Source organism: Canis lupus, chromosome 33, assembly GCF_048164855.1.
Source record: "Canis lupus baileyi chromosome 33, mCanLup2.hap1, whole genome shotgun sequence".
NCBI classification, from domain to species: Eukaryota; Metazoa; Chordata; class Mammalia; order Carnivora; family Canidae; genus Canis; species Canis lupus.
Genome location: NC_132870.1, coordinates 11,719,764 through 11,729,549, shown reverse-complemented (window position 1 = coordinate 11,729,549; position 9,786 = coordinate 11,719,764). Strand labels below are relative to the sequence as shown.

Here is a 9,786-nt window from a genome sequence, read left to right as displayed (position 1 = left end):
ACAAGAATTTGCAGAGCCATCTACCGCAAATACCAGGTCCTAAGTTATGTGTCCTAGAGCTCATACAGTTAAATATTTGCCTTTCTAACTTGCTGCCTTAAATGTAATTTGATAAATCATAGTATGAATTACACTTTAGTGGTGGATTTAAAATAGCCATTCAGTTTTAAAGAAGTATAGAGGTTGGGGAAAGGAAATAGAAAAGATTGGGAGGAAGAAAATGTTACACTTTCTGGGACAGCATCATGTCTTAGATTCTGCTACGTGTTACCTCACAATGCAGCAGGAATATTAGGAAGTTTGGTAGTGGTGAGGGTGGCTGGAGGGGCACACAGAAAGGAGGCAAATGCAGGAAGAGAGCTGACTCCCTTGGTCCTAGCGGTAACATTAAACCTCTTCAAATCCCTTTACAGTTACCTCTGCATGTTTCATTTCATTCCCACTACTTAGGCTCAGATGAGTTATTGAAAAGGAGGAATGATATTCCTTACCTTTTGTAATCCTAGCAGACTGCTTGCCCCTTAAGTGGGTGTCTAATAAACGGCTATTCCTTTTTCCTTTTCTCTTAAAGGAAAATGATCAAAGAGGTCTCTGTTCAACTGAAGGGTTTCATTTAGTAAATGGAAGAATCAGGAGTAGCAGGGGGTATGATGGAAGTGCATCAGAAGGCAGTGAGATCACAAGCTAGAAATCACGTGGCACAAAAATGCCACAGATCACAGACTTAGAGATAATCTGTACATCCAATCAAAATGAAGACCCCTTCCCAAATTCAGAGAGCATGTCTTAAAAATGTCATCAGTCCCATTTGAACATTTGGAGGTTGATTTTAAGAGAAGATATCATAATACTAGATCCAGTTAGCCCCGTCATGAGTATCAGGCTTCTACTCGGTACTCAGCCGTGGCCGAGGCACTCCAAAGGATTATTTACAGAAGATAACGAATCACATCTGAAACATAACATGTACACATGTAAACCAGAGGAAAACAGGGATATGTTAGAATGAAGAACTAAATGGGGATACTATGGTCAACTGCAGTAGGAGTTCAGAAGCCACTAGTGGCCGGTGGAGTCAGAAAAGGGATGCCGAAGACAGAAGGAAGGGCAGATCCCAGAGAGAAAAAGCAACGGGATCAAAAGCAGGCAGCAAACAATGAATCTGGTTTGTTTAGAGGACAGTAAGGAGACTGGCCTGGCTCTGCACAGAATGTGCATCTGGGGGAGGAGTGGAGGAGGAATGCCGGTGGAAAGCATGGGCCAAACCCAGAGGCCCTGAAAGCTTGCCCTCAGAGTGGTGAATGGGAGGTCCTTGAGCAACTGTAGAAAGAGAGAGAAACAGCACTTTTTTTTTTAAATTTTATTTATTTATTCATTCATGAGAGACACACACAGAGAGAGAGGCAGAGACACAGGCAGAGGGAGAAACAGGCTCCATGCAGGGAGCCCGACATGGGACTCGATCCCAGGTCTCCAGGATCATGCCCTAGGCTGAAGGCAGTGCTAAACTGATGAGCCACCGGGGCTGCTCAGCACTTTTTTTTTTTAGAAGATTTTATTTATTCATGAGAGACACAGAAAGAGAGACAGAGACACAGAGGGAGAAGCAGGCTCCCTGTGGGGAGCTCGATCCCAGGATCCTGGGATCATGCCCTGAGCTGAAGGCAGATGCTCAACCACTGAGCCACCCAGGCGTCCGGAAAAACAGCACTTCTGAAAGAAACTTAGGTTATCGACAGTTCAGATGAAGCCTTCCCAGTCTGGACTGCCATCCTGCTGTTTGGCCCATGAGCTAAGAATGATTTTTACATTTCAAATGATTGGGGGTGGGGGTGGGGGGGGTAGTATTTTGTGATATATGAAAATTACATTCACTTCAAATTTCTGAATCCATTCGTAAAGATTTACTGTGTCCGTTCTCAACCTGAGAAGTTCCCTGGGGGAAATCTGAAACTGTCCCTGTCTGTGGAGGGCAGGGAGATGGAGAAAAGAGCAGACTGCTTCAGATTGGTAGGTGGCAGGTTTCATAAGCAAAGGAACATCCATAAGAGACTTCAAGATGAGTAGATCTTTGCACCTGTCCACCAGAATCTCAGAAGTTTATCTAGAAAACTGAACTGGGTTCAGTCGCATATACTGTTCAAATGGTCTGAGCAACACATACTCTCTCAAGGCTGCATCCTTGTAAACCGGCTCCCGCTGTGGGGATGTGGTGAGGGGCCTCCAGCTGCCTGGCTCCCAGTCCTAGGTCAGAGGTCATGTCTTCTCCATAACCTGCTCCAGCATGTGAGAGCACAGCTCCCCTCACTTGTGCACTTATTACCTGTGGCTGCTTTTCTGTCCAGTGGCAGAGCGGGACAGCGACTATATGGCCTGAAAAGCCTGAAATATTTCCTATCTGGCCTTTACAGAAACTGTTCACAGATTCTTGGTTTAGACTGACGCTGGGAAACCGAGAGAGCATAAGAGCAGGGACTAGAGGTAAGTGAATGAGGCACACACGTTGGACACGATATTTAACAGAAAGAATGCCAAAAAGCCCAAATAATCAAATAACATTTAACATATTTCTTTTTTTTTTTCTTATTAATACAGTATTTGTCTTCCCTCTGTCAAACCCTGAGCCAACCACTTTCCCCAGGCTGCCTGGGGAGTATAGGAAAAGGAACATACAGGGCAGACAAGGGAGAAAGACCTATGGGAGGTGGAGACGACTCCTTCACATGGCAAAGAGGATGAAAAAGGCCACCATCAGGCAAAAGAGCCCCATGGCCTCCGAGAAGGCAAAGCCCAGAATGGCGTAGGAGAAGAGCTGTTGCTTCAGAGAGGGATTCCTGGCATAACCAATGATGAGGCTCCCAAACACAGTCCCAATTCCAGCCCCAGAGCCAGCCACCCCTACAGTGGCAGCCCCAGCCCCTATGAACTTGGCTGCTGTGTCAATGTCCCTTGAAATGGTGCTGGCTCAGAAGCTGCAGCTAGGAATAAGTGAGGTCAGGGGACGTGGGGCTGCCAAGCTGCTGAGGCTCTCCTCTGTCAGTGTCTCTGGTGGTTTTAGCACCACTGCAGACAGTGATGGGCTCAGCAGCTGAGAGGTGCTCCTGACCAAGAAGGGGGTGGAGACGAACTTTGCACAGGCATAGATTTTCGGGGGTTGAGGGGCTGTAGCAGGAGAGCTGCTCCCAGTGCAGAGACGACAGAGAGGGTAACACAATATTTCTAAATATTAAAACTAATGCCAAAATTCCACGATGATGAAGATATTAAAACAAATTTTTAAAAAGATTTTGCTTGTTGATTGGTAAGAGGCACACAGAGAGAGGCAGAGACAGAGGCAGAGGGAGAAGCAGGCTCCCTGTGGGGAGCCCGACTTGGGACTCGATCCTAGGACCCCCGGGATCACGCCCTGAACTGAAGGCAGACGCTCAACCGCTGAGCCACCCAGGCGTCCCCAGAAAACATCAAAATTTAAATGAAGATAGGATCAATAACAGTGCTGTGCTGTGCCATTTCAGAGACTGAAGCATAAGGAAAATCTGTAACTACAGAGAGTTTTGGCACTCCTGGAACTTTTGCATGGGAGGCAAGTGCTTCACTAAGGCCCCCCCCGTGGCCCTGATGTTACAGAGATAATCTGGAGGCAGTGAGCATGGAGGATTTAGGGAAAAAACAGGGTAGCCTAAGATATGGAGATTTAGGAGTGGATTTCAGATCTTAGATCTGGGATCTCTACGTTTTTTTTAAAAAGATCAAAAAATATTTTTTTTTTATAATAATCTCTACACCCAACATGGAGCTCGAACTCACAATCCTGAGATTAAGAGTTGCATGCTTTTCCATTTGAGCCAGCCAGGAGCCCCTGGGATCTCCACTTTCAAGGGAAAATTTTCACTCATTTTACCCAAAATAAAAGCCAAAGCACATGTTGGTTGTGCCAGTCACCAGCCCCTCAGCTCTCCAACCCCATTCCTAAGTATTCTCTTTGTTTGCTTCCCATTAACTAGCTGGACTTCTTACAGACCCTTCACCAAGCCAGGAGTGCTTCATCTCAGACACTTGCTCCTTCAGTCTCCCTTCCTGGAGTCCTCATCCTTGACATGTATGGGTCTCATGTGTCATGTGTCCTAGAAGCCTCTCCTGACCATGCTACTTAAGATTAGACTGATTCCTATCACTCAGTCATCTAAAAGAATGAAATCTTGCCATTTGCAGCCACATGGATGGAACTACAGTGTATTATGCTAAACAAACTAAGTCAGAGAAAGACAAATACCATATGATTTCACTCATATGTGGAATTTAAGAAACAAAACAGATGAACATAGGGGAAGGGAAGGTGCTGGAGGGGAAGATGGTGGGAGGAAGGCATAACTGGGTGATGGGCATTAAGGAGGGTGCTTGATGTAATGACCATTGTTATATGCGACTGATGAATCACTGAACTCTACCTCTGAAACTAATTTTTAAAAAAAAGCTTAAAAAAAAAGCTTAAAAAATTATACCTATTCCTTCACATCCATCCCTTCCCTGCTTTATTTTTCCATTGCATCTACCAACCTCTAAATACTATAGAATGTACTGATTTACGTGCTTATAGTTTCTCTTTTCTTGCCTGATCGCATGGTCTGTGAAGGCAGGATTTCTGCTTGCTTTGCCACCATGGAATGCCCAGTGCCCAGACAAGAACCACCACCCCATTGACACCTGAGGACTGGCTGAACAGATCCAGTAGAATGCATAGTGACAAAGGGAAAAGGAGAGATTATGCTCTTTTAGGGTCTAGGACATTACTTCTAACGGTGAACAAATAAGCTTCTTGCTTAAACAAAAGTGACAGAGTTGGAAATGTGAAAATTTTCCCATTGCCCCCTCTGACCTGTTGACTGGTCTTCCTGTACACTCATTTTTCCTGCCTCTTGGAATTCCTGATTTCCTATAAATCCCTAAGTGAATTGTTTCCTTTTTTCAAGGGCAGCTTTAATTGCAACAGCCAATTCTAGGAACATTTCTCCAGGAAAAGAAAATCAGTTATTTCTCTGTGTTTAACTATAAAAAAATCTGTCTTTTTTTCCATTGGCATTTCCCTTGTCTCCCTTATTATGCTGAACAGGAAAGTTCAGGGCTGAGGTGGATCTATCTGTAATCCAGTCTCCTCTTTCTGATTCTGCTAAGAATTAGTCTTAAGTCAGTCAGCCTGCTACTTAACACTTTTAACTGCTTCTTCTCACATTTAGTCCTGGCTTATTTTAGCAGGTCTGCAAAGTAGCAGCTGGTTGCCTGGCTGTCCCTAGGCATCCAAAAAGCACTATAGATAGACATGAAGGAGGAAGGAATAAGGGGCAGCCCGGGTGGCTCAGTGGTTTAGCGCTGCCTTCAGCCCAGGGTCTGATCCTTGAGACCCGGGATCAAGTGCTGCATCGGGCTCTCTGCATGGAGCCTGCTTCTCCCTCTGCCTGTATCTCTGCCTCTCTCTCTCTCTCTCTCTCTCTGTCTCTCAAGAATAAATAAATAAAATCTTAAAAAGACAAAAAGAAGGAAGGAATAAGCTGAACTTGACAGTTAAAGAAACAAAAGTCTGATACCCTACCTGCAACCTGTCCAGAGAATTTATCTCCCCACTACCCCAGATAATATACTTATGCTGGTAATTGCTGAAATCAGAATATCAAAATAGTTTTTATACAGAGGGAATAATCGATATATATATACTTTTCTAATACAGCTTTAAATATTCCCCCACTTTCTTAGCTATTGATTTTTACCCCCTCATACCCTAAAATAAATTTATTTTATTTTATTTATTCATTTTTAAAAAGAGTTTATTTATTAATGAGAGACACAAACAGAGAGGCAGAGACATAGGCAGAGGGAGAAGCAGGCTCGCTGTGGGGGGTCCGAAGCAGGACTTGATCCCAGGACCCCAGGATCATGCCCTGGGCTGAAGGCAGGCACTCAACCACTGAGCCACCCAGGTGTCCCAAATAAATGTATTTTAAAATAGTTACCCTGTCCATTTAATAGCAATAAGAGAAGTACATCAATCACCTAGGTCAAGGGTCAGTAAACTTTTGTTTACTGAAGGGCCAGATAGCAAATATTTTGGGCTTTGTAGTCCATATATTCTTGTCACAATTACTCAGCTCTGACATGGTAGAATGAAAGTAGCACAAACAATATATAAATAAATGCATATGGCTTTGGTCCAGTAAAATGTTAATTATACACTGAAACTTGAATTTCATGTAATTTTCCTATTTCACAAAATATTATTCTTTTTAATTTTTTCAACCATTAAAAAAAAATCCATTCTGAGTTCATAGGCCATACAAAAATGGAGGGGAAGGGGCAGACATGATTTGACTTATGGGCCATAATTTGCTTGCCAGCTAGCCCTTGACCTAGGTTTAGAAGTCACACAAGACAGTAACCTCAGAGAATCTATTCCATAAAGTAAGGACATATTTGTAAGTAAAGATATTTATATAAGGATGTTATTTACAACATTCTTGGATTGGCAGGAGAAAGAAGAAAGAAACCTAAATGGAATTCCCTTTAATAGGGTAGTGATTGGGGGCAGCCCAGGTGGCTCAGTGGTTTAGTGCCGCCTTCAGCCCAGGGTGTGATCCTGGAGACCTGGGATTGAGTCCCATGTCAGGCTCCCTGCATGGAACCTGCTTCTCCCTCTGCCTGTGTCTTTGCCTCTCTCTCTCTCTGTCACTTATGAATAAATAAATAAAATCTTTTAAAAAAATAGGGTAGTGATTGGGATGCCTGGATGGCTCAGTGGTTGAGTGTCTGCCTTTAGTTCAGGTTGTGATGGGATCCCCCATTAGGCTCCCTTCAGGGAACCTGCTTATTTCTCCCTCTGCCTATGTCTCTGCCTCTTTCTCTGTGTCTCTCATGAATAAAAAAATTAAAATCTTAAAAAAAAAAATTGGGGAGTATTGAAGATACTGTGGCAAATCCAATGGAATATTAAGGAGTCATCAAAAAGAGTGAGTTGGATCTATACTAGTAGTCTTGGAGGAATTTTCATGATTTATTTTCAAGCTAAAAGAGCACATTGGAGAGAAGTGATTTCTTTTTTCTGTTTTTACAAAATAAACAATCCCATTTTTGTAAAATAAATAATGAACCCCCTATCTACTTCTATGTATTACATTTGTTGAGAGTTAGGGAATGAAAAAAACATGGAGAGACATAAGATTCTACTTATGTAAAATTGTACATGGTATACATAAAAAAGACACAAAATTGTAATCAGCAAAATGTTAACAATGGCTATTACAAGATGATAGAATTTCAGATGATACTTCCCTTAAAATTTCATGTGTTCCTTGATTTTTTATAGTAAACGTATATTACTTATGTACTCTAGAGGAAGGATAATGCTATTTTTACTTCAAAGAAAAGAATTAACTGTAATGTTCATTAAATTGCCATTTCTTTTTTTTTTAAGATTATATATTTTTAAGTAATCTCTACACCCAATGTAGGACAAGCACTTACAACCCCGACATCAAGTCTCATGCTCTATTGACTGAGTCAGCCAGGCATATCCAAACTGCCATTTCTAATATTAAAAGGTTGGAAATCACCTAAAAATCTAATGGTAGGGCAGACACTGCTGTCTTTTGGTACAGCTATACCAGATTATAGTCGGGGCACCTAGGTGGTGCACTTGCCTAAGGGATGGACTCTTGATTTCCACTTAGGTCGTGCTCCCTGTCCAGGGGATCCAGTGGAGTAGGGCTCCACATGCAGCAGGGAGTCTGCTTAAGACTCTCTCTCCCTCTCCCTCGGCTCCTCCCCACTGCACTCTCTCTTGCTAAAAATAAATAAACAAATCTTTAAAAAAATAAAACAATGCTGTCAGTTGTAGAGATTGCTGTCTTTATAAGTGAATAGCCTAGTAATCTAGGCTCTCACATAACAGCTAAGGAGCTTAAGAAAGTCTTTTCACAACCTGGTGAAATTTCCCCATCTGTAAAATTGGAATAGTAATGTAATTTTGTTAACTCAGCAATTAACATATAGTACTGGCTCTTTATTCATTTTTATTTTTAGTACAGGCTCTTTAGATATCATCTATATAATAGTTATTTGGGGGTTTATATGGAATCTGAGAAATTGTATGCAATGAATATATTTTTTTCATAAAGATAAAATACTTTTGATTACTTTTTTTATTTTATTTTTTTAAAGATTCTATTTATTTATTCATGAGAGACAGAGAGAGAGAGAGAGGCAGACACAGGCAGAGGGAGAAGCAGGCTCCTCTCAGGGAGCCCGATACAGGACTCGATCCCAGGATCCCGGGATCTTACCCTGAGAGCCAAAAGCAGACATTCAACCACTGAGCCACCCAGGCATCCCTCTGAGGACAATTTGAGTAGTCTTTGTGGCTTACCCAATTGGATGAGAAGCTAACAGGTTAGGGTCACTAGCTGTGCTGAGGCACTGTGGTTCAGCACATGAAGGTGTGGGCTGGGGCATCAGACTACCCGGGTTCCAAATGTGGCTCCACTGCCCCTTTAATATTAAGTAAATTTATTGTCTCTCACCTGCCATATTGTCAGCTATAAAATGAGGATAATAATGGTATGGGAAAAAAAGGCAGAAGGAAATGTAGATAAAGTTAAATGTTTTTATAACCGGCAGGCCATTGACAAATACTTGAGACAGGCAGAGTATAATGTTTCTCTAGGAAGCTCCCAACTATCTTAATATTAATGCCTTGCTAGAGAGAAAAACAACCTTGGTTTGACAATAGCAAGGCCTCCAGTATCCTGTGAGTCTTCTTTAGCATGTGAAAATCCTTTTGGAACTTATCTTATCTCTGCTTCCCTAAACCCCAAAGTATATAATCAGTTGCCCCTCATAATCCTGGGGCAGTAGCTCTTCCTGCCTCCCAGGTCCTGTCCTGTGCTTTAATAAAACCACCATTTTGCTCCAAAGATGTCTCAAGAATTCTTGGCCATTGGCCCTATACCCCACCAACCTCACCAAACTATTATGAAAACTACATCAATAATAGCATTTACCTGAGAGGACTTCTTTTCTCTCATTAAGAGTCAATGAAATAATATGTAGTTGAACCCAGAATATGCAGGAATTAGGGGCACTTGAAAGAGGGCTCCAGCTGCTCCATTTGACCTCAAACTTTCTAGCTGAGTTCTTTCCAGCTAGTCTCTTGGGTCAGAAGACCCTGAGAGCGAAGCATCCCCTGATGGGAACTGAATCTATCCCCTCAAGCAGTAGGGACAGCCTAGAGCCTGCAAGACGCCACACATGATCGACTCCAAGACAATGATCAGTTTGAATCTTTGCTGCCTACCTGTACATACCTACTCACCTTTGCCCCACATTTTCCTTTTATAAACCTGGAAGTATCTGTGGCACTTTGAAGACAGTCTTTGAGATACTAGACCCCTCTCTTCCACTATTGGTCTTGCTGAACTAAATTCATTTCTTGTTGCACCACTCCTGTCCCTCCACCTTTGGTTTTGTCAGTGGTGAGAAGCCAAACCTGGTCTGTTTGGGACCCCCAGAACCAGGTGCTCTTGCACCCCTGCATACAAACCACACACTGACTTCCAGCATAGTTGAAATCTATGTAAAACTTTTGACTCCCTACTAATAGCCTACTGTTGACTGGAAGCCTTACTGAAGACATAGTTGAATAACACTTATTTATATGCTATATGTTTTATATACTGTAGTCTTAAAATAGGATAAGCTAGAGAGAAGAAAATGATATATAAGAAAAATCATAAGGAAAACACA

The 9,786-nt window shown here is 42.3% G+C and overlaps 1 pseudogene; it reads right to left on the bottom strand.

The window, feature by feature from the left end:
• Positions 1 to 1,345: 1,345 nt before the first annotated feature.
• LOC140623567 (ATP synthase F(0) complex subunit C2, mitochondrial pseudogene) lies at positions 1,346 to 3,223 on the bottom strand (annotated as a pseudogene).
• Between the last annotated feature and the right edge of the window lie 6,563 nt (positions 3,224 to 9,786).